Source organism: Sorex araneus, chromosome 3 (genome assembly GCF_027595985.1).
Source record: "Sorex araneus isolate mSorAra2 chromosome 3, mSorAra2.pri, whole genome shotgun sequence".
Lineage (NCBI taxonomy): Eukaryota > Metazoa > Chordata > Mammalia > Eulipotyphla > Soricidae > Sorex > Sorex araneus.
Window position 1 is genome coordinate 155615272 of NC_073304.1, and position 25223 is coordinate 155640494.

The window sequence follows — 25223 nt, forward strand, 5'->3', positions numbered from 1 at the left end:
AGTCAACCAGGCTCCTTTCTCCTTCCCAGAGTCTGCATTTCCTGCCCAGCGGCTGTGGGTGCCCAAAACTGACATTTGAGCTAAGTATAAATTGCATTAGCTCACGCCAAAGGTGGTAAAAGGAGCCTGTATGTAGGAGCACGCACTTGAACCCAGTTCCAAATAAAGGCAAGTCCAACTAGGTTAGAAGGGGTCGGTGATGCGGCAGCAGCTTAGGCCATTCCCACTGACCTCCCCAGGTGCACGGCCCCTTAAGCAGAGCCTGAGGCTGCTCCTCCTTCTCCAAACCCAGGGCCTTCTCCCAAATTAGTTTCTCCAGTTCATCTTGGCCCATTTCTCCAGAGTTCAGCGTCCTTTGATCCTCATGCTGCCTCCTGGCCTTTCCCAGATGCTTCTCAGCTTCTCCTTGTCCACAGGAGACTTGAGGGCACGTTCCCTAACTTTTCTCTGCCCAAGAGCTCAGAGTTGCACAAAGCAGGCGTGGATGGGAGGGGCACGCATCAGCCCAACCAGACCTGCTGAAACTTCCCTATTGGGTGAGTGAGCACTGGTTAGGGAGCAGAAAACAATGTAAGGGAAATATCCAATCCTCTAATTACAGCATGTGGGCATGTAAACCAAGGCCGATAATAAAACCAAACATTTCTCTCACTAGACCATGGAGAATATTTTATTGATCTTTAATGTCTTGGCAGCAAAGCTGTGCCTGGCACAGGCCAAGGATTTATTCCGCGTTGATTTTTTAGAAGCATGTTTCCTCTCCTCCTGGCAAATGGGGTGGGAGTGGTGTTCAGGATGTTCCGGGGGCTGTCTCACTGCATCAGGGCAGCCCCCTCTTAGGCTCCTCTCACCCCTCTTTGCTCCTTCTAGTCTTGTAACGCTGGGAACTTCTGCTTTGCAGCGGCCTCGGTTCCTTTGGACACCTACTCTCTATGTGGAAGGTGGACTGGTCACTCAAACTGCCCTCACCAAAGGTCCAGACTGGACGACTACATGCAGGAGCATTCTCTCTCCCCTGGAGGAGGGTGACAGCCCTGGCCGCAGGGTGAGGCTCTGAGGCTCGTCCACGTGAGGGCCTCACTGTGGGGTGTGTGTACCAATGGCTGTCTTCTTGCTGGGCTCTCACGGCTGCTCATGCTCATGCTTGTCTTGACCACATGTGATGGGTTTGACTCAGAACTACCCTCAGAGGCTCACTTTGACTTCACCCACTCTGGAAACACTGGCAGTGGTGCCAGCTCAGATGGTAGAGCAGGCGAAGAGCACCAGTGAGAACCTGAGTCTATTCCAAGCCTTACTAGGGGGTGCCTGGTGGCCTCCAAGTACTGGCAGCTTTGGCCCTGTGACCCCCAATCAGCACTTGGAAACCCATAGGGCCCAGTACTGCCCCAAGTGACCCTGAGCCCCCAAACATAGGCAGATGTGGGCCATAAATATGACATTAATCTCCAAATACAGCCACATTCTGAGGCAGTAGGGGTTCAACCACAGTCCAGCCCGAAACACTGGGCACCTAGGAGAAATGGCTCAGGCAGACCAATGAGTCCACCATGCACCATGTCTGAGGAAGGATAGAGAGATGCGGCCACTACAGGGTTCAGGCCAGACCTGCTCAGGTCCCGTTCCTGTTCCTGACCCCTCCCGCTGGCCCCTGGGGGCCGCCAGCCCTGTGATCTCCTTCCTCCAGGAGGCAGTCAGAGCTGAAACCCAACCTGGCCTGAAAGCCAGTTTTCTTTATCCTTTTCCTGCACCTGCCAAAAGGCCTGAAGTGGGGTTTGCCCTGAAGGGTTTGCCCTCCAGGCACACCTACCTGCACCATTATTGCTGGGATGACGAGGTTGAAGGTTTCTCCAGGAAGAGGAAGTCTGGCTGCTATTTCCTGTGATATGAGAGCCAGGCCCACTAGCCTTCAGGGTCCCTTTCCCAAAGGGCTGACAGCAGCCGCAGTAAAGGAATCTCTGAGCAGGCCAGGGAGCTGGCGCAGGGCACAGGGGCATACCTTGCGCACATGAGACGCCGAGTTTGATCCCTGGCACCTCCAGCGGTAGGCTCTGGAGCAATTCCCCCCCAAATAAAACGTCAGGGAGCAGGAGGACATATAGGAGCAGCACCTGGACCTGTCCATCAGGAGGGCAGCAGGTTAATAGAGTTGACGCTCCCTCTGGCTCTTACCCACTGGTGTTGCTGGTTCCATGACCTGAGGTGGTCAGGGTAGGTGCGGAGGAGATGGGAGGGTGATAAGTATCACAGAGGAGCCTCTCAGTCATGGCAGGGTGGGCCCCTGCGTTTGCCAGCATGGTCAGGCAGTGGAGGATACAAGAAAGAGCATCAGACACTCATCTATGGAATATAAAATAACAGAGTAGGAGACTAACACCCAAGAATAGTAGAAATAAGTACCAGGAGGTTGACTCCATGGCTTGGAAGCTGGCCTCACATGCTGGGGAAAAGGCAGCTCAGATAGAGAAGGGAACACCAAGTAAAATGTGGTTGGAGGCCATGCGGGGGAAGGGTGATGCATGCTGAATGTAGACTAGAGACTGAACACAATGGCCACTCAACACCCCTATTGCAAACCACAACACCCAATTGGAGAGAGAGAACAAAAGGGAATACCCTGCCACAGAGGCAGGGTGGGGTGGGGGGAGATGGGATTGGGGAGGGTAGGAGGGATGCTGGGTTTATTGGTGGTGGAGAATGGGCACTGGTGAAGGAATGGGTTCTCAAACGTTGTATGAGGGAAACACGAGCACAAAAATCTGCATAAATCTGTAACTGTACCCTCATAGTGATTCACTAATTAAAAAATAAATTAATTTTTTTAAAAAAAGAAAGAGCATCAGAGTTGAGTGTGGGGAGTCAGCTCCTGCAGACAGGGTCCCGGGTCTCAGTGAAAGCCCCAAGCCCACTGGCATCCTGCGGCCCTTACTGCTCCTTCCTTCCTATGGAGGGTCCCCACCTCTCCCTCACTCTGCCTACACCAGTGTCCACCCCTCACCAGGGAATGCCCACACGGCAAGGCTAAGCAATTTGCTCAGGGTCGCGGAGTGAGGAGGGATAGAGTTGGCTTTCGACCCCAACCAATCTAACTGCAGATCATATGCACTTGAAATGCTATGTTCCATATGAATAAAACCTCGCATTTATGAAACACTGAATATATGACACAGGCTGGTCTGAGGTCATCCATTCAGCAATTGGTTTTCTAGCATCATACACCGGCCCTCATCTCTCTTCCTAGCCCAGTCCCCATCTCTCCTTCTCCCTCTTCTCTCCCACTCTTGCTTTCACTCTCAGATACAAACAACTCCACTTCTAGTCTGAAAGATGCTCTGGTCTTGGGGGTACTCTGATCTTGGGGGTACTGCTCGGGATCTGAGCACTTGGGGTGAAGGAGGAAAGCTCTCAGGATGGAGGAGAGTAGCTTATCTCTGGGAAAGCTGCCTCTCCACCTCCTTGCTCAAAATAGCATGGTGGCAATCACATGTGGCACGCATGCACATTCCCTCTCCTGGATGGGCTGTAGGCCTCAATGAATTGCTACATTCAGCCTCTGCAAAGCCGTGTGTGTGTGTGTGTGTGTGTGTGTGTGTGTGTGTGTGTGTGTGTTTCAAGGACGCAGTAAAAGCTGAGTATCAATAAGACTGTTTGGGGAAAGATTTGCCCCATCACTCCCTGCCCCCCCATCCCTGCATACCTTGCATAGATTAGGACATAATCCTTATGAAATAAGTTCATTGCTTTGTGACTGCACTTTCCCTATTTTCCTGATCTTAAAGTGGGAGCTCTCTCTCTCCCTCCCACCCCTCTTCAATAAGGTTGAAGACCACAGCCATGTTGTGATTTGAAGAGGTTGGGATCGAATCCTGGTTGGGGACTGTGCAGTTGGCTAGGTAGTACTGCCCTTGGCTTGCATGTGTACATTTCTGGCTTAAATTTCTGGAAAACTTAAGTGAATGGGGTGAGGGAACCAACCAAAAGAAAAGAAAAGAAAAGGGAAAAGAGGAGGTGAGAAGAAAAGAAAAGAAAGGAAAAAAAAGAAAAGAAAAAAAAGAAAACCCAGGTTGTTTAGTCTGTGCCATGTCCATCCCCACTGGCTGGATAAGTTTTGTAACTCTTTTTCCACTTGGCATCTCCATTGATGAAACCGGCAGGATTGTTTTCACTTCTTTATGCTTTGGGATAATGAAATGAAATGATACATGTAAGAAAAGCAATAACCAATGCTGGGCACATCACAGGCACAGGGTCGCTATTGTATATAAAGCAGTATCAGTGCCAAAAAAAGCTGTTGTTCCCTGCAAATTGTAAACTCAAGGATGATTTGAATGTGATTCTCTTCTCCCATCTAATTTTGTTTGGGGTGTCAGAGTGTCTGGGTCTAGAGGCTCTGTGTGATTGGGGGAGCATCAGAGATTCCAAAGCAGACAAAACTGCTGACTCGGGAAGAAGGCGAAAGAAGGCATTCACTACATGAGCGTGCTTTCTCTTGAACTTGAACGCGTGACCCTGGCTGGCACTGAAGAGAGGTATTCTGGAAGCCCCTGTTGGGATGGAGCTGTCAGCTTTGGAGGAATCAAAGGGTTAGGAGGAGCGAACTTGTTGATAATTCATCTGATTTCCCCTTCACCCAGCCTATTCAGTCCCTGAGAAGGCAGAAGATGGAGTCTTCCCTCAGCCAAGGGGATGGACCAGATGGAGACCACCTTTCCCGGCAATGTCCCTGCATCTCTTTTTATGAATCCATTTTTAGTCCCTGAGCAAATGGGCATCAATAATCCTAACCATTAGCCGCTAAAAATGGACAACCATTTCTGGATCAGAAGACAGACTAATTATATTAATGTAGAGTAATTATGTGTATTTATATTCTGGATCCCCCTGCAGTTCTGAGATAAAATTCTCTTCAGCAGGGAATTGGGGAAGTCGAAGAAGTAGGGGAACACTGGGTGAGCTTGGGGAACCTCTGTGGTCTGAAAGGTGAAGAAACAGCTACACTTGAGTCTGTGACTTGGACTGGGTACGGGTCAAAGACCTCATGGGCACCAGGACCCCCAACCAGGTGATCACAAACATGAGCTGCTGTGAGAGTCCAGGAGGATCCACTGTGATTTCTGTCTTGTTTTTGGTTCTTGGTTTGCAAATAGGCTCAAGACCAGCACTCTGTGTAGATGGTGATGGGGAGTAATTGCTGAAGGAAAAGGTGCTGAGAGTAAATTCTGGTCACTGGTTTCTGTGGGCTTGGACTGCCCCAGATTCTCACACAGGTTGGGGGGGGGGTTCAGTCACCAAATGATTTCCTCCACCCCAACCACGTTTTTAAACCAGGACCCAGGGAGAATTTGATGGCTTCAGTTCTGTCCAGATCCTTATTCTGATTTGCCAGGGGAAAACCAGGTGCTGAGCCACCCACCAAAATTCATTCCACTCTCTGTCCGAGAGAGACCCCATCAAGATATCATCTAGCACAGATGTACTTGCCTGGCCCTCTAGGTACAAGTGGAGCTACAGGCTGGAGTGTTAGGTGACACAGAATATGGGGTGGGGGGAGGCTGGGTTCTATGCTCAACTTTGGGTCATTTAGACCTAAGAGACTGGTCACGTGATTGACACATTGATGCTGTCACTGTAGTTATGTGAATGAAAACAGATGAAAGTGTGAGTCATCAATGTCTCATGCCTGTATCAATGTGTGAACTGAGTTAAGTCTTGGGCTATCTGTTCTGTCTACAAAGGGCTTGCACAACCAGAGGGAAAGCAAATAGGTGGTCTCTGTTTCCAGAGCAGACTGAGAGAAGGCTGTAGGGGAATTAAAAGAACTGTGTGGCCTTGAGCAGAAAATATAATCTCTGTGAGCTCCAGAGAAAAGGGGATCCTACTCTCTGTCATGAGGCTGAAGGTTTAACACGCTTATGCAAATTAGAACCACGTGCTGTCAGGCCAGAGCCATACACAATGGGTAGGGCACTTGCTTGCATCTGGCCGACACTGGTTTGATACCTGGCATCCCTTATGGTCCCCTGAGAACTGCCAGGAGGGATCCTTGGGAACTTCTGGGTGTGGCCCGGCAACCCCCCACCTTCACCAAACAACAGCCCCAAACCTAAAGGGCTATGTTTGACACAGAGCAGGTACCCAATAAATGTTAATTCCTTGGTACTAAATAGATTCCTGCATTTTGCTTCTCTTCCAGGGGACTTGAAATATTTATTGGAAAGCTTGCTCCTAATGTTTCTAACTGGGCTGTGATTCAGGTAGTGAGTAAGATAAAAACTTTTCCTGAAATGCCATCTAATATCAGTAACAATAATTCAAGAGCTTTCCTATATTTCCAAACAACCTCTGCTCAACAAGAGCTGATGGTGCCCATTCTCTTTTGGGGGGGTCACCTAGAATGCTTAGGGGTTTCTCCTAGCTCTGCACTCAGAACTTATTCCTGATGGAGCTGCAGGTACTATATAGGATGCCAGGGATAGAACCCAGGTCAGCCACGTGCAAGCAAGCACCCTATGTGCTATTGCTCCAACCCAGGCTTCCCACTTCTAACCTATATGTTCACTAGCAGCTTCCTCTCTAACCATCCATTCATCTACCCACCAATACATTTACCCACCTCTCCATCCATCCATTCATCCATCCAGCCAGCCATCCAAGTTACTCTCTCATCTTTTATGAAATGCCAGATGCTACTAAGTATTAACAGTAAGTATTTAAATAAGGCCTCTGTTTGTGCGACTAGGCTGATATGTCTGAGACTTATTTTATTCATTTATTTTTGGTTTGGGGCCACACCTGGTAGTTTTCAGAACATACTCCTGTCTCTGTGCTCAGGGACACTCCTGGTGGTGCTCAGGGGAGTTCCAGAGATGAAATCCTATCCACTGCACTATCTCTCCAGCCCTAGGCTGGAATATGTATCTTACTCAACTGCATGATGGACTGGAGGGGTGTCTGTGCTTATGTGTGTGTGCAGTGGGGGTTGAGTCAGGGCGGGATCAAGGGTGGGCATGGGCAAAGGACATACCCTGATAGAAGTTAGTGAAACCTTGAAATACATACTTGCTATGTTTTTTTAAGTAAAAAAGAGAAGGGCAGCTCTGAAACAGTGTAAACATCAATAAAATGATTTTAGATCCTTTTGCTTAGAAGAGAAATCCATTAAAGAAGAGGTGGGGGTGGGGCGGGAGGGAGTGAGGGAGAGAGAAAGCAAGAAATAGAGGGAGAGAGCGAGTTCAAACTTACCTGGGTAGCTTTTCAAAAGCCTTGGACCATCGAAACCATCGCCAAATAACCCTTCTAAATGGAAAAAGAAGAGTCTTGTTAATGAAATGTTTAATGACTATTGTTGCGAGCTTATTAATTTTAGGTATAATTTACGCAGCAGCAGGCTGCATTTATGACCGTTGTGAATATTAATAACCCCCTGCTTTTTCCTGTTGTGGTCTCGGTGCGTGCTGTTTCCATAGCATCTCCTAATGCTGCTGTCAAGGAGCCAAGCACAACACCTTACCCTATGTAATGTATTGGAAAATTGAGGCTCAGAGACCCCAAATTTCTGGCTCAAGTAGAAAGGATTCGAAAGGACTGGGCAGAACTGGACACAGCTCCCCCTGGGTCTGGGAGCACTGGGAGGCATGGCAGGAGGAACAGGAGAGAGAAGTATTGACACCCGGGGTAGGTTTCTGACAATGGAGCCTCTAACAGTTTTCTTTGCTTTCAGGGCACATCACCTAAGACTTCTGTGGGGTTCAGACCTCCATGAAGCCTTGACCTGGCATTGTGTGGTGATGATCCGGAAGTTCTTTACCCTGGGCAGGCCAGTTAGACCACACTCTCATGTTCACCCCTTATTGTCAAGGGGATGCCTCTGGTGTCTTTGGGACCTATTCTAGAGCCTCTTCCTAAGACACAGGGGACGTGAAGACACTCCTTCACCTCCATGCTGCGTGGGAGCTAGGCATTCAGAGCATGGAGACTCTCTCCCTCTCTCTCATTCTCTCTCTCTTTCTCTCTCTCTCTCTCACACACACACACACACACACGCACACACACACACACACACACACACACACACACACACCCCTCCCCCACACATACAACACTACCAAATAACACGTGCTTGTGTTCCTGTAACAAATAGACTATAAACTTTGGCACTTCGCAAAAAGTGATGCATACACTTGTCAGAATGAAAGAATGATGGAAGCCGGATGGGATAATTGTCTCAAGAAGTTTTCTGTGAGCAGATGAGATGGGAGCCAGCTTTTGGCAACTCCCTTGACAAGAGAGTGGTATGGAAATGCATTCTTTCCAAATTTATCCTCCTTCTGCCTGTCAGAATGCCTGAAATTCTACCATTAGCAAATCATTCCTTGGGTCTTCATTTAAAAAAAAAAAGCTGCTAAGAGTGTATGCTAACTCTGAGGACCAGAAACCAGGAATGGCCCCAATAGCCACAGGGGCAAAGAGCTGAGGAGAACTGTGGAGAGTGTATTGCCAGAGTCTCCGTTCTCCGCACTTGTCCTGGAGGAGGGTTTGATCCTCACGGAGCAGATTTCAGCTCCACTTCCTTCGCTACAGGTAGGGTGGTTGCAGACCACCTGACAGATAGTGGGGCTGAGCCGCGGGCTTCATCAAGCTTCTATTCTCAGGGTTCCTTCCCATGGGAGATAAAACACACATCAGACACATCTGTACATATGTGCATACCTCATCCATCAGCACCCCACCCACCACACACACAAATATACACATCACACACCCTATCCACTTCACACACGGACACACATCACACACCCCACCCATATCACACACACGGGGCATGCTGTGATGTCCCAAGTAAAACACAAGAAGGGGACCACCGGGTATGGCCAGAGGCTGAGGGAATTTCTAAGACCTCCAATTTCCACACATCACACATCCCACCACCTCACACACACAAACACACACACACACACACACACCCTATCCACCAGCAACACACATAACCACACATCACACACCCTCCAGAGTCTCCTCATGTGGGTACTACCACTCCTGGGAGTGTGCAGTAGCTTCAGATACAACTGGTTGGTGATTCTGTTTGTTTAAAGATGGTAGATATACAGTGCTGGGAGTGGAGGGTGGGGAGGGCGTGCAGGTTGTGCTGTACGGGGGGTGCTTGATGCTGTTTTTCTGAAAAGGGGATGTAGGCCAGAAAAGCTTGGGAAACTGCACCTATACCAAAAACACAGACCAAACCCAACCCAAACTCATCAGAAGGCAGTGCTCACCCCTCTGTCCTCTGTCCTTCCCGAGCCATGGGGAGTCCTTTAGCCCTTGGGACCGGGTTTCCCTCTGCAAACACTGAGGCCCTTGGCACCTTCCCTAAAATAGGTGGTACTGAGATACACCAGAGACAAGTGAAGGATCCCCAGGAAGAGTCTCCCAAAGGTCAGATCTAAGAACACCATTTGGGGATCCTGGGGGACACAGTACTAACCCCATGGGAAACCCCACCATTGCAGGAATGTGTGACTCTGCTCCACACTCTCAGCAGTGCATGAGTTTGGAATGTGGACCCCATGGGCCCATGGCAATACTGCTCCTGGGGGTAGAGAACATGAAAAGGATCTCATTCAGCACCTTTGGGGCCACACCTGGTGGTACTCAGGAGACCATGCAGTGTCAGAGATGGAGCCTGGGTCACTGGGCTCGTGCTCCATCCACTGAGCCTTGCCCCAGCCCCTCACCTCCTTAGCTCTAATGAGGGACTATTTCATAGCAAACCCAGGTGGGGAATGTGTACGCTGTAAAGCCCTGAGTAAAACACAAGAAGGGGACCATAGGGTATGGCCAGGGGCGGAAGGAATTTCTAGAACCCCCAGTTTCCAGGGAGAGTACTGTGGAAGTCACAGGCATACACAAGAGAGGGGGTGGGGCCATCCAAAAACCTCAGTATTGAGGTCTTGTTCCTACCTGGGGTCACTCAGTGAGAAGAGCTGAAGTTCTCTGAGCATTTCAGTCCTGGTCCCCTTGATCTGAAATCCCCATTGACCCTCCTTAACCTGATTCCACTTTTACATCACTACTTTCCACCCTGGAAAGGAAAAAACCAAGGTTAATTATACGTGAAAATTAAAATGTATCAAGGTTAATGATGTATTTCAAAACTTATTATATCTGTCAGGATGCTCTAATATATTTGTTCAAACTCCAGATTAAGTAAGACTAGGAAAATCCATACCCTCAAAATCTGATTTTTAATACACAGCATAGGCAGTCCTAAAAAAGAGACTTGATGAGACATTTAAAATGGAATACTTGGAAATCCAGGAATCAGATAAAGCATGCAGGGGCAGATTCTGAGAGATGGCTATTAGCTAGGAGGAATCTTAGCTTCTCTATATTAGGTTTAGACATAATAACACACACACACAGCTTTATAACCTAGGGAGTTAAGATCCCTATTGTATTTCTGAAATCAGGCTAATACCAACCCTCTGTACATGATATTTTTATTTGCACATATAATACATGCATACATACCCATGAGAAGGTTTAATTTTAAATCTGGTGCAGTATGAGATTAATAGCAATGGCTTGCAATCAAACAGAACTATTAGAACAACAGAAAGTGTTAATGTGGATATGTGGTCTGTTTTTTTCTCTCTCTCTCTTGCTCTAATGTCTTTCTGTACATTCTAAACCACACTACACAACCTAAACAAACTACAAAACCATAAAAAGCAAAACCACAGGTGAGGGAAGGGAGAGATGTCCTGGTGGGTGAACAAGAAGAAAGCAAGCAAACAGACTGATTGACCTCCATATCACTGAAGCATATGAGGAGGTGGGAAATAACAGGAAATGTTGGGGTGAGGGGCAGAGAATGAGGCTGCTAACAAGCTTGCCTGAGAAGGGGCAAGAGAGGTATGACCAAGAATCAGCCAGAGGAGAGAGGATTATGGAAAATGACAAAATCTTTTACTCCTTGAACAAGCCAAGGCTCCAATTCCATTTTGATTCTTTTCAACATGTCTGTATTTGAGGGCAAAGGGGAATGCTATATCCTGCACTTAGGACATGGCTCACAAACATGGCAGGTCATAATTCTTCACCACAAAGTTTATTTGAATAAAACAAAACATAGGAATTGCTTCCTTGAGTTCTTATAACAGAAAATTTTAACAATCTGTATATGCCAATAATTCTAAATGTAATGAGTGAGTCAACAATACATTACTGTTATCATTATTTTAAAATAATGAATCCCAGGGTCAGAGAGATAGCTCAGTGGGTTGAAATGCATTCTTTGCATGCCCAAATCCTGGGTTCAGCCTGGGAACCTCATGATTCCCTAAATACTTCTAGGGTGACATTGAGTACAGAGCCAGAAATAGTTCACTAGGTATAGCCCCATATAAAGACCCCCAAAATTCCAGGGGCCTAAGAGATAGTGTAAGGTACATGTGAGGTCCTAATTTTTATCCCGAGCACCCCATAGCTCCTGTCCCCCTTTGCACTGAGTCCCAACACACACACACACACACACACACACACACACACACACACACACACACACACACACACACACACACACCCTCAGCCAAATCTAGAGTATTGTCTAATACGTTCCCCTGCCAGAGTACCTCCAGCCCTCCTGGATTGAGTATTACTAGACATGGCTAAAAAACCCAAATCACCCAATTTCAAGACCACACACCCCTCTCTTCCAATTTCTAACCCCAAAAAACAGTTGATTAGTAATAACTCCCTACCAGATCAGGAAAGCCCCATAAAGTTTTCTGTTTCTTTACTACAATTCTCCAAACTTGACTTTGAGCCACAATCTTGAGAGTATACTTGCCCAGTGATGGTTTCAAGCCCAAAGATGCCAGGCTGTCTAATCAAGAACTTAATCACAGCTGCAATCACCCACAGAAATGCCACCTTTAAAAGCTGACAGTCGCCAAACTCAGAGTTGCAATTCACATGTGAGAGGAGACGCATCTACTTGCACAAAGAAAAACAATTTACATTTCTGTGAACTATGAAATAAGTTGCTCCATATTCATATATGTATGCTTGCTATGGGGTTGTATATTGCAATCCGATATTCTAATTACTCCCAATCAATCCCATTTTCCTCTCTGTGGAGGGAAATGAGCTATAAGCTCACGATGCATTTTGGCAGAGACTCTTCGCATCTGCCTGATACTGTGTCTCAGATATACTTGGAGGATTTTCTGCTTCGGACGGATGTAGACAGAGATGTGTTACCAGGTGGATTCCTGGGGTCCTGCATGGTGATTAGGTCAGGAATTCAATAATGTGAATCTGTTCTCTGAATGCTGTTACCCAGTCCTTTCCACTGGGTCACCCGGAAGAGGATTGCATGTTCCAGCACTGGCAAAATACCTTTTCTAACTCACATCCAAAGGGCTAGTGAAAGGGCCCAAGGCCAGAACTTTCCCATACTCTAAATATTTCAGTAACAGAATGTCTTCCCAACTTTCACAATTGTCCAGGGAAAGCATGAGACTTGTTTTACATGTTTTGCAAGTTGCAATTAAATATTCACGGAGCAAAAATCCACTTGTAGTTCTTTGTTGTACATGAATTACGTGAGAGGGATATATGACAGCCAGCAAACTTCATTTCTCAGATAGAACATCTTATAGGCTATGGCTTCCAATCCACTCTTCCTCATGAGTGTGCCCCTCTTTTTTATGTATGTGGTGAGCCTGCAATTCTTCCACATTTACCCTTTCCAGGAGCCTCACATTCTAAGGAGTTCTGGCTAGTGGATATGTTAGCTGTTTCACCCACTAACAACGCAGTTCTCCCCAAAGCATGCTAGAAACATCCTCTCTCCCAATGAATGCTGGGAACTTCCATCAAAACTTCCCAACATGCTTAGTTTCATAGTCTTGCCTTATTTTTGCTTCTTCATCAACCTGGGAGAAGTCTGTAGGAAATTCTTCCCATAAAAGAGCATTTGATGTCCTGGCTCCTGTGTGTGGGTTTCCAGTACACATGCTTGTGGGAAAGGAATATGCTTTAGTTCCTCCATGGAAACGATCTTGGTGTGTGATGATTATGTGCAATTCATCCTGGGTACTCAACCCAGGAAGGACACTCAACCACACTCAACCCAACATTCTCTGGCTCTCAGTGGCGAGAGGAGGCTCGATCAATGCACCCAAGAATTGACTCGGAGGCTGTCATTATTCCTCCCTGCCATGTGTTCACTGCACAGAGTCTCCATGCTCTCTGCCGCCCACAGATTTAAACTTGATTTCCCAGAGTGTTAATTTGATAAAACCAGGAGAATTCAGCAGCTGTGAGTCCATCACCGCCAGTTAGTCTCATAGCTCACATTCAGAAGACTCATGCAGGCTTCCTTTGTCTTTTTTTTCTCTATTTTTTTCTCCCTCAATCTATTTTCCTCCCTGCCATCTACTTTTTAGAACCCTCCGTAAATGCATTTAATAATCAGTTTGTAGATTAGCATACACAACGAGTCTTAACTAAATTTGAATTCAATCTTCATTTGCAGCGGTGAGAGCTCCTATTGACCGTTGCATAGAGTTATGAGAAATCCCTGAACAGTCAGCTCCAGCAGAGCCCGGATCTATTTTTTAAAACCAGTTATTGATTTCTGCAAATGGGCCTTCCTTGAGGCTCTGGCGGATCATGGTCTTTAGGTGAAGTGTAGTGAGGTGATGGATAGTGAGGGCAAGTACATTTTCCCTTTGTTCATCTACATTCTTATTAATAATAATCTCTTTCATTTATAACCCCTTTCATCCCTGAGCATCGGGAAGTGATCCGCACATGTAATCATGCTGCCTGGAGACATCCATCATTTCTTCCGAAGATGAAACACAGCAGTGGTTCGGCTGAACCGCACCTGGGGAGGTGAGGGGAAGCCCAGGACCAGCCAGAGACATTCCAAGAGAAGAGCAGCTGGTGCCTCGCCCAGAGTGGGGTCCAGCAGGAGTCCTTGGACCCAACTTTCACTCAGGTGGGAAGAGCCTGGGCTTGCTACAGGTGACAAACACCCCAGCACTGCATGAGATTAGGGCGGCAGTATTCCATGGGGATAACCTATTTAAAGACAGTCTCCAATTTCCCCAAACCCCAGAAGGAAAGGAAATTAACCCAGTAAGTCGCAAGCTCTAATCAATGACCAGATACATGTGCTCCATCCCAGGCTATGCTACATGGTGCTGTGATAACCCCAACCTGCTTCCTGTCTTCTCTTCAAAGCTCCGTTTGCTGGGGCTCTTAATTGCACATGCATGCGCATGCACACACATACACACACACAAACACATACACATACAAGGCAGAAAGATGATGTAACCTCGAACAGATAGCTTAAACTTTGTGCCTCAGTTTCCTTCTCTGGAAAGGGTAATAAAGAGCAGATGATCCTTGCTCTGGAGCATTTTGAGGACATGATTCAGCATTCACTGTCATGTAGGGAACACAAAAGGTAGACATGACAGTTATTATCCTCCAGATAAAGTCAAGATACCATCCAAAATTTTGAAATCCATCTTGAACCCCTTGTGATTCACTTTTTTCTCTTAAGCATATTAAATAGTAAACATATGAGTTGGTTCAAGGGCAGAACAAGAAACCAGAGGAACTGGATGGGTAAGAATAAAGAAAAGTTTGTCCACTCAGCATTCCTGCACATGAGTTGGCCACAGGGACTTATGGGTGATTTCCTTCAAGTCTTTCTTGCATAGACTCATGTTTCTGATTATTGGGGCATCTCCTGGAAGCCTCATTCTCCTGTGACCTTTGCCTTTGCCTTCCACCAGGCAGTTGCTGGCCCTGTCCAACCCTTCCCACATCCCTTGAGAAGTTTCTCAGATCCTTTTGCTAGTTAACAGTCCAAATCCTGCCACCCCCAGAAGCCCATTGACTGAAGCCCATGTGCATATCAGTATCTTTATTCCATTTGTGGCTGTTAAATGGTTGTACTTTGTTGTGTCTTGACCTTGCCACAGTTATTCAGATCACTGCACGCATTTAAGAAGTCAATTCTCAGACAGTGAGTGTGGGTGAGTCTAGGGACCCTGCACTGCCACATACAGAAAGCTGAAAGGTGCCCTGATGCCAGTGATGATCTGGGCTGTACTCCTCAGCCCTGCACACTGGGGACAGATTCTGTCCCACCAGATCCAGAACTGTGCCAGTTACTGTGAGAGCAAACACTGGCTTAATTACCCTTCGTAATGGTCAATAAGGATCCACAGATGGGGGAGCTGGGCTGGGGAAACCAGGCTGCCGAGTTGCACCAACTGCCACTTCCCATTTCCTCACTGCCCAGAGCCTGGTCCATGGGAGGTAAGATTAGAAATGACACTCACTTAGTGCCACTTCTTTTCCAGTGACATGTGGCTCAAACCATTAAGTGAGCAACAGCCTCTCTCTCCCGCATGTGTCAGAGGGAGAGAGCAGTGCCTGTGTACTTCACTCACTTGATTGGCCACCCTCCAGGTGAGACACAGGTGCCTAATAGGTGCTGAGTAATTTCCCGTCCATGGGCCAGTCCCAGGAGACAAGCAGGATCCGTGATTCAAGAAGTACTGGAGGATTTGTTTCCTAGGGGGCTACTTTCTGCATTTCTTTTCGCTCTTTGATGTTCTTAATAAGCAACCTCAGTTTAATATATCTCTGGGGTTACTGTTGAAAATAATATGCGACTAAAATGCTGTCTGTGTTGGGTGGGGTGGGGGTGGTATTTTGGCATCAGAAGTCAATGACTTTTGAATTTCCTGTAGTTCTTCACCTCCAGGATGTTCACCTCTTTCTAGCTAGAAAGCCTTGAGGGGTGGAGCTTTCTCAATGGCTGGGGTCTGCACAAAATAGTTATTGAGGGGCTGGAGCAATAGCACAGCGGGTAGGGTGTTTGCCTTGCACGCGGCCGACTCAGGTTCAAGTCCCAGCATCCCATATGGTCCTCTGAGCACTGCCAAGAGTAATTCCTGAGTGCAGAGCCAGGAGTAACCCCTGTGCATCGCCAGGTGTGACCCAAAAACCAAAAAAAATAGTTATTGAATGACTGGGGAAGAAATTCATAAATGAACGAGTTGGACAGTAGACAAAGGAGTTATTGCAGGAATGAATGTGTTTGTGGCTAAGCCCAGCTGGCCTGTGATGCTGCCTCAGTATTTTTGTTTGTTTTTGTTTAGGGACCACATCAGGTGATGCTCAGGGCTTACTCCTGGTTTTGCACTCAGGAATTACTGGGCACCATATGGGATGCTGGGGATTGAACCCGGGTTGGCTGAGTGCAGAGCAAGTGCCCTACCAGCTATACTACTGCTCTGGGCCCTGCTTACCTTAGTCTGAACAATCTAAATACCAGAACCAAAGGCAAGTTGGGAAGTCAGGCAGAAATGGGTGGAAATCCATGCCTCACTCTGATTCAAGATTTTGATCTGGGGCTAGGGAGCTAGAACCAGAATTAAGATACATGGCTTCATGCAGCCCATCTGAATCCTGGCACCACACCTCCCTCTGTCTACCGGCATGACAAGGTCCCAAATACACCCTAAGTCCCCGGAAAGTGCCCTCCACAGCAAGGTGTAAGGGCCACTATAATCCTGAATCCTCACATGAAGCTATCTGACCCCAGAGTACACGAATCACTGGCAATAGCCCCAGTGGCCACGTCTTGGAATCTTCCTGCCTCCAAAGTAAAAAATGCAAGATTTGGGGCTGAGACAAAGGTAAGGTGTTTGCGCACCCCAATGCCAGAAGTGATTTCTGAGTACTATGGAGTATGGTCTCAACCCTGTCCCCCAAAATAAAATTTTCTGAAAGAGATAAAAACATTTTTTAATGGGACTTGTTTCAATGGGAATTCCACACCCCAAATCCTAACAGCAAAGTCTTAACCTGGAAGTGTTTTGTTTATATCTCCTTGACTGGGAAAATGTACCCTCTCCTCTCTTGGTGCCAATGCAGGGTTTTATTATTTATTTATTTTATGGGGGAGGGAGTCACATGCAGCAGTGCTCAGGAATTACTCCTGACTCTGTGCTCAGGAATTATTGCTCCTGGTGTTCAGGGGACCATAATGGTGTGCTGGGGATCAAAACCTGGTTGACTGCATGAATGGCACCACATGCCCTACCCGCTGTAATATCTTTCTGGCCCTATGTTTTTTGGCTTTTTGGGTCACACCCGGTGATGCACAGGGGTTACTCCTGGCTCTGAACTCAGGAATCACTCCTTGAAGTGTTCAAGGCACCATATGGGATGTTGGGGATTGAACCCAGGTTGTGAGCATGCATGGCAAATGCCCTACCCACTATACTATCTTTCTAGTCCTATTTTTTATAAAATTTTTTGGGTTTTTTGGTCACACCAGCAATGCACAGGGGTTACTCCTGTCTCTGAACTCAGGAATCACTCCTGGCAGTGTTCAGGGGACCATATGGGATGCTGGGAATCGAACCCGGGTCGTCGGCGTGCAAGGCAAACACCCTACCTGCTATACTATTGCTCCAGCCCTCTGGCCCTATTTTTGTCCTTCTTTGCAGGGCTCCTCCAATGGGCCATGGGGAAGAGAGAAAGTCTGTCTTCTGAGGGGTCCATCATGTTATCAGCTCGGGGAGGAGACGCCTCGGGCCAGGCTCATTGGATGGCATGTGTGGAATTGTCTGCCTGCGTATATTTCTGTGGAACACCCGCATCCCTGCCTCCAGTGGCTGCTTGTTATTTTGACCGATTACTGGCAGGGGGGCTTGTGCGCCTGAGGCAGCCCCCTCATTAGCTGGGGAGAGCCAGACACAAACCGGCTATGCATTCCAGCCACACCCGCCCGCCAGAGGTGAATATTCAGCAGGAATTGATCTCCTTAATGAGAACACAGCTATGTTGCTTCCATTAGCAGCAGTGGAATTTTAAATAGTTAATTATGGCCTGAGAGTCTGGTGTGTGGGGGAGCACCACTAGGGAGCACAGGTCTGTGGGAGAAGGTAGACATGGGGCACCCTGCCTTGTACTCAGGAGCTGGGGTCTTACAGGCACATACTGTCCTCGGAAGCCCTAGGCATGTGGATGGAACATGAGTGACCCCTACATCAGCTGGACCCCTGAATTCGGGGAGGCCCTGGAGCTGTGGCCTTCTCTGTGTGGAGTATAGCCTGGACACATGCGTGGGCAGTTCCACCTGGTCCCCCACTGGTGCCCCTTCGCTCTGACAGCGGCGCCCAGTGGGATGATGAAGATGAATGCATGGCCTATGAGAGCAGAGCCAATGTTCACAGCACAATCGCTCCCTTTTTCTGAAATTTGGCTGGAATCGCTCCTTCCCAGAACCCACGAACATAATTAAGAATAGGCTGAAATGGACAAGACGACAGGATAATTGATCGTGGCCTTTCTGCCTGGGAGCTGCACTTAATTAACCTTTAGATTCAAATATCAAGTGGTGTCTGCCCGGAGCGGCGTGGGGAAGGGGCCCGCTGTCCACGCTTCTCTCCGTGCACCCCAGGGCTGTCTCAGAGTCACCTTGGGCCGAACCCCGGCTCTCTGTCCCTCTGCCCCATCGTTCTCTGACAGTTGTTCGGAGCCTCACATCCCCTCTGCACATGGCAGGCCTGGCTTTGGGTCTTCTTGTGTGGGCACTTCTAAGGGAAGCCAAGGGCTTAGCCTGCAGGCCAGGTGCCACGTGAGTCCTACATACTTCAGTGTGACAGCTGAGGATGGAGTGAACACCACTCCCCCAGTGATGGGGGCCTGGGGGCCACCCACATCTCCCACCTTTGTGTGGTTAGTCATTGTCATGGAATGAGTTCCAGAGGACCAGTGGTGAAGCAGACAATGTTATTAGAGGGGAATGCAGAGGGCTGGAGAGAGCCCTCAGTGGGCCGAGTGCTTGCTTTGCATGCTGGAGGCCTGGGATCAATTCCTGGCACTGCTCAGGGTGTCGCCCTTGAAAACTGCCTAGTATGCCCTGCCCCCCACCCCAAGGAAAGAAACTAAACATACAAAAATAAGAAAAAAGAACAAAGAGAAAGAAAAGCATCCAGCAGAGAGTGGGGGTTGCTCCAGAGGGATAAAGGTGTCTGGAAGACTTTGAGGAAGGGGGCCGATATGTTTTCTCCAGTATGTCCAGGTGGGTGCTCTCTGCAGGTAAGCACAGCTTCCAGGGCCTCGGCAAGGATGTGGGAAGGATGTGAGCTTCAGGTCGCCTAATTCATGTCACCTTGTCTGTTTGTTTAGGGGCAATACTGATGGTGCTTAGGGCTTACTCCCAAGTCAGCCCCATGCAAGGCAAGTGTCCTACCCACTGTCCCCCAGGCTCTATTCTTATCAGACCCTTCCTCCTGCTGAAGCCTTGCCTCACCTCTGCCTTGACTTTGGGGCTGGCTTCATTCAGTCTTTAAAATGATTTTTTTTGTGGGGGAGCATTTTGGGTCACATGGGTGATGCTCAGAGGTTACCCCTGCCTCTGTATTCAGGAATTACTCCTGGCAGTGCTCAGGAGACTATATGGGATACCAGGGATTGAACCTGGGTTAACTGCATACAAGGCAAAGACCCTTCCCGCTGTACTATCACTCCGACCCAGAATCATTCAATCTTAACTAATCTTTAGACCATGTCCAAGGAGGGTGGAGGTTTCACATTTGGATAAATCATTGTCACAACCAGCTTGGCCCTGATGCTCCCAGCCCTCACTGTCTCTGTCCCAGCCTCTGTCTCCTACCTGCATCCTCACCTCTTGGAGAAGCTGACACATGAACAGCTAGTCATAGTTTTGTTTTGTCTTTGTTTGGAAAGCCATTGTGCTTTCCATTGGTGCTCAGGGCTTACTCCTGCCTCTGCGGTCAGGGATCAACCCTGGAGGGACTCAGGGGAGCACCTTGGGCCCCGGGGATCAAATCTGCATCAACCGGGAGCAAGACAAGTGCCCTGCCGCTGTCTCTTTCTCTGACCCCACTAGTCATAGTTTCGCTTCTCCTTGGATCCAAATTTTGTTTCTCTTGGAGTACAGAATGAGGTAAGAAGGATGTGTTCCCACACAGCTCCACAGGGTTTCCTACTTGGCACTAAGTAGGAAAGTAGGAAAGTGCCACTACTTTCCTACTCCTACACCGCCTCTTTTCTTCCCTTCTTCTTAACGCAATGCTTGGACACCAAAGCCAGAGTATTGGCAACTTCCACCTTTCATTTTGTATCCGCCCTGGTCTCCTATCTCCTATCTATTGGTCTAGTAACGGATCGCTCTGTCAATCCATGTATACAATCCATGTATCACTGAGACAATCCGCTATTGTCATTTCTGTGCACATTTCTTAGCTGCTGTTTGTGTTATTTCCCCCTACAATTTAGGAGCAAGCATCATACTGTTTTCTAATATTTTGTGTTTATAATTGCATTGCTAAATTTCCTCCTCTCTGTTGCCTGTGGCTGTTCCCTATTCATTTTGATGGCCACATTATCATTCAAATGAGCATCTCCCCTGAGACGAATTGATCCATTCTTCTCTTCTAGCTCTGGGAATTCAGAAGGAGGCTTATGGAATAGTTCTCTTCTGTGAAAAGATAGTACCAGAATCATCACCCAAGACGTGCGTTGGAGAACCACGGGTGGGCTGGAAATAGAAAACTGTCTGTTAATCCTTGCCATGGCTAGTAGAGGGAAAACATTTCTGTTCAGCTTGGATAAAGATCAGTCATCTCTTCCTCCCTGTCACCCAGTGGCCTCACGTGTTCGAAGAGCCCTGTCTAGCCAAGCTCTCTGGTCCTAGGGAACAGAATCCAAACATGTATCTCATTGTGGGAATCAGGAAGCCCAAGGGGCATTTTTCTTACAGGGAATACAGATGTGGACAGCAGTTACTGGACTCTGCTGGTGAGGATCCAGGCACTTAAATGGAATGTGACCCTTCAAAGGAGCTATCACACTCTTCTTTTATGGAAAGGGGCCAAGTTTCTTGAGATGGAGAACTAGCAGGCTCAGAAAAGCTTGCAGCTTAATATAAAAGTGATGCCATGATGGTCCCCAGATGACCTATGTAAGGGGGGAAGAGAGAGGTGGTAGCCTAGAGAAGAAAATCTACTGCTTCTCTCTATACACCTCTGTGACCTGGGGAATGGCTGGGGAAATCTTGGACTGATGAGAGTCTGTTGTGAGCCTTGCGGGAAAGGAACGTCAGTCCTAGACCTTCCCCAGGCCTTTCGGTCTTCACCTTTCCCTCCCAGAATAGAATTTCTAAGGAGACAAGCAGTGAAGTACAACAAGATTATTGAGAAATAAAGGGAATAAGGCAAGAGGTAAAATAAGATATGTGTTCAAGAGGGAACTATGGCCTCTCCATGCAGGGTGGAGACAGACAGACAGAGACACAAAGACATAGAGACATAGAGACAGAGACAGAGAACAGAGAGGGAGCGAGCCCCAGGACACATTCCAGCATTAGAGTATGAGAGCACTCATCTCAACAGGGGAGATGTGGGTGATGTGGGTACAGGCAGCACAGGCGCACACCTCGTTTGCTCACGTTGGCTTTTACAGGGCATTTCCAAGCTGCCCCCAATGGGGCTTTCTACCTAGGTAAGAGTCCGTTGCTAGCGTGGCTGCCAAGCGGGTAGAGTTAGGAGTAGTGGACAGTCTTTGATAGTCCTTTCCTGGCCTTTATTCCTTCTGGAACTTCTCTCAGAGCAGGGCCCAGCCTTCTCTTGGTCTGTGCTGGCACCAGTTCAAGGTCTTATCAGGACTTAGTTCTTGTGTCCGCAGGTGGGTCCCAACACCTCAGGAACAGAATAACTTCTTCAAATCTTGGGGTTTTTTACACCCCAAGAAAGACTTGCCATGGGGGTTCCCTTCCGTATCTGCCTGCCTGCTTCAGAAGAATTAAATTGGAAATAGAGCTCTTTTTTGACATTTTTCCTGGATAGATCCCATACCCAGTGCAGATAAGAAGAATCCCACCTCATAGATCTCGGACCTCGGGTCTTCCTCACTGACCACCCTCATCCTAAGCAAAGCTGCAGACCCTGATGCTCCCATAAGTGAATGGAGAAGAAGGTCAGACAAGAGACATTTGGAACCATTTTGCTTTAAAAAAAAAAGTGTTATACAGCAGGTGGTACACGAGGGTTTTTTTTTAATTTAAAATTTTTATTAGAAATTATCTTTACTTTTAATTCCTCTGTCAAGGGGGCCATTATGCTTACAATGAGTAATTATCTTTATCATCCTAAAATACTTCATCTTCCAAGAAAATGTTCAAATAAACCTTTGTTCGAATGCTTAAATATCATCTGCTGGGTTGAGTTTCACTTTAATGAAACAGGACCTTCTGGTGGGGCCAGCATGCATTGGACACGTACCTCATTTTAGCTCTTTTTTCCTTCCTAATTGGCTGTATTATTTTAAACATTTCATTTTGGAGATATTGTACACTAATCGAAAAGTGATTTAGAGCATGAAAGAAAGGGAAGGTTCCCACAGTTTTCAAATCCCAGAGATTTAGCCTGCTATCATTCACGCCTTTGACTTTGTATCTCTGAGCACGGTGCAGGAGTGTGGAGGGAGGGTGCTCCATGGGGGGTCCGTGCTAGGGTTTGTTCTATGAGCATTATCTTAAAAGTGGATTTTTCAGGGCTGGAGTGATAGCATAGCGGGTAGGGCGTTTGCCTTGCATGCGGCCGACCCGGGTTCGATTCCCAGCATCCCATATGGTCCCCTGAGCACCGCCAGGAGTAATTCCTGAGTGCAGAGCCAGGAGTAACCCCTGTGCATCGCCAGGTGTGACCCAAAAACCAAAAAAAAAAGTGGATTTTCCCTGTGTTCATGGGTTCCTGAAGATTGTATGAGAGATTTGCAGACAAAACTCAGAAACTTAAAAAGATAGCTTACTATACAGTTCACATAGATGGATTTAATAGATGGACTTCCCCCACCTCATCCATCTCTCTGGTCCAGATTCTGTGGCCTGGTCACTGCTAGCATTAGATGAGCCAGTCTCTCTCTCTCTCTCTCTCTCTCTCTCTCTCTCTCTCTCTCTCTCTCTCTCTCTCTCTCTCTGTGAAATACAGTTGCAAAGCTTTCATGTTTGAGTTTCAGTATCAAACAGCAATCAAACACCCATCCCTCCACCAGTGCACATTTTCTACCACCAATATCCCCAGTATCCACCTCCCCATCCTAACCTTCCCCCAACTCTATGGCAGACAATTTCACCCAGACTCTTTCTCTACTTTTGGGCATTATGTTTTGCAATATAAATACTGGGAGTCTATTACGTTTGGTCTTTTATTTACTTTCAGCACACATCTCCCATCCAAATGATCCCTCCAACCATCATTGACTTAGTGATCCCTTCTCTATTCTACCTGTGTTCTCCTCCAGCTCATGAGGCAGGCTTCCAACTATGGAGCAATATTCCTGGCCCTTGTGTCTACTGTCCTTGGGTGTCAGGTAGATGAGCTGGTCTTGCCCCCATGCTGGTCTTTACCAGCACTCCTGGTCTGGAATCTGTCTAGCTGAGAGGGACCCATCACCTCTGTGCCCTTACTGGGTTTCTCTGACTGTATCCCAGAGATTCCCTCTCTTTGGTTTTCCTTGGTCTCAGACAGACATGAATGAGATGCCCTATTACTGCCCTGGCATATGAGCCCTTCCCAGTTCCACTGTCTGTCCATATGTCTGTCTTGTCCATGGCCAAGAGAAAGAGTTTTCTTCTTTCTACTGTTATTCCTCTTCTCTGTATATTTGTGTATCTGTGTTTCCTGACTGGAGCTTCCTTTTATCTGCTGTTCTTTTCCACACAAGTCATGCCATCATTTATTTTGACTGGAAACCTTGTCAGGCAGGTGAAATTAAAACAAATGAATTAGACGAATTTTAGGTTCATTTGTTTATCTGGCACGCCATCCTTCCACTCCCACTGTGACCAGTGCTCAGTACCCTGCCCCTCTCTGCCTGTGTATGCTGAGAGACAGGGAAGGCGAAAGGACCCTGAGGCTAGTTCACATCAACTCCATAGCAAAAACATTAAGTACAGCAACTTAGTCCTCAGGGTGCTCAAATCAAGTGCAAATTTTCTAGGATGCAGGGAAAGATTCAACTGTAGCCTGTGGAGTCTCCATGAGGACCCCTGAATTCTGCCATTTTTCCCCATCTAATTTTAATTGGGCATTGAATTGCTGTCCTGTACAATACATACCATTAATATTATTTAAGGCAATGGGTGTGGAGTTACACTGTTCAGTGCTCAGGGGCCATTATTGGCTCTGTGCTCTAGAATGACCCCTGGGAATTGTATGTGGCACTGGGCATTGGACCATGTTTGGTTGTCTGCTAGACAAGTACTTCTCACTCTTAGTTGATACCAGTCTTTCTCAGTGTTGATACTACAGATCCCTGATTCAGAGAATTCTCTATTCTGGAAGGTAGTTCTGTATAGCAGGGGTTCTTCAATGGCTTTCTAATTTCTCCAGCCCAACACACACCATCACTCTTGAAAACTTTTCTTGATGATATATCAGCATTGAGTTGTGTTTTCAGTCATGTGAATACCTGAATGCCTGAATGGTTATTTGTTTGATTTGAAAGAATGAAAAGATTCTTAGTCCCCCATTCCCCTCCCCCGTCCTGCCAAATGATTTCAACCCAGGTCATCAGGGATTTGGACAAATCTGGGTTCCCCAAGTCAAGTAGAGGGTGAGTTTGGATTCTGAGACCTCGGGAAACATCAGCGATTATTTATTTCTGTAGCTGGGGCCATTTTCACACATGCAAAAGAACAACAGTTGAAATCCATTAATCTCGGTCAGCCTTTCTTACTGTTGACATCACAGATACCTTCACTCAGATGATTCTCTGTTGGGTCCTATGCAGCAGGGGATGCTCAGTTGCAGCCTAACTCTGCTCACTGGATTTCAGAATGACACAGCACTAGCATTCCTATGTGACAAAGCCCCAAATGTCCTTAGGTATTGGCCAATGTCCCTTGTTGGTCAAAATTGCTGCCAAGGGACAGCAAGCTAGCTCATAGGATGGAATGCCTTGCCTGTGCAAGGACCTGAGTTTAATCCCTTATAGTAGGTACCTCCACCCCCAGGCATTGCCCTGGTGCCCCCACCACCACTTGGTGAGACTAGCACCACATCAACAGGCCCTTGCATTAAGCCAGTATCTCTGGGATTGACTCAGGGACCCCGAGCACTGCTTGGGAGCATTTCTTCCCTGCAAAACAA

At 47.4% G+C, this 25223-nt stretch overlaps 1 protein-coding gene and 1 long non-coding RNA gene across 2 annotated transcripts in view; one reads left to right on the forward strand and one right to left on the reverse strand.

Annotated features, from left to right (window-relative positions):
- Positions 1-25223, forward strand: part of OPCML (opioid binding protein/cell adhesion molecule like) — a 1158538-nt gene that overhangs the window by 490900 nt on the left and 642415 nt on the right. The window lies entirely within an intron of this gene.
- LOC129403400 (uncharacterized) lies at positions 1866-10080 on the reverse strand. The gene is made up of 3 exons (XR_008629182.1): positions 9958-10080; positions 7243-7296; positions 1866-2340 (listed from the first exon to the last, which is right to left on the reverse strand). It is a non-coding gene; the product is annotated as an uncharacterized LOC129403400 (long non-coding RNA).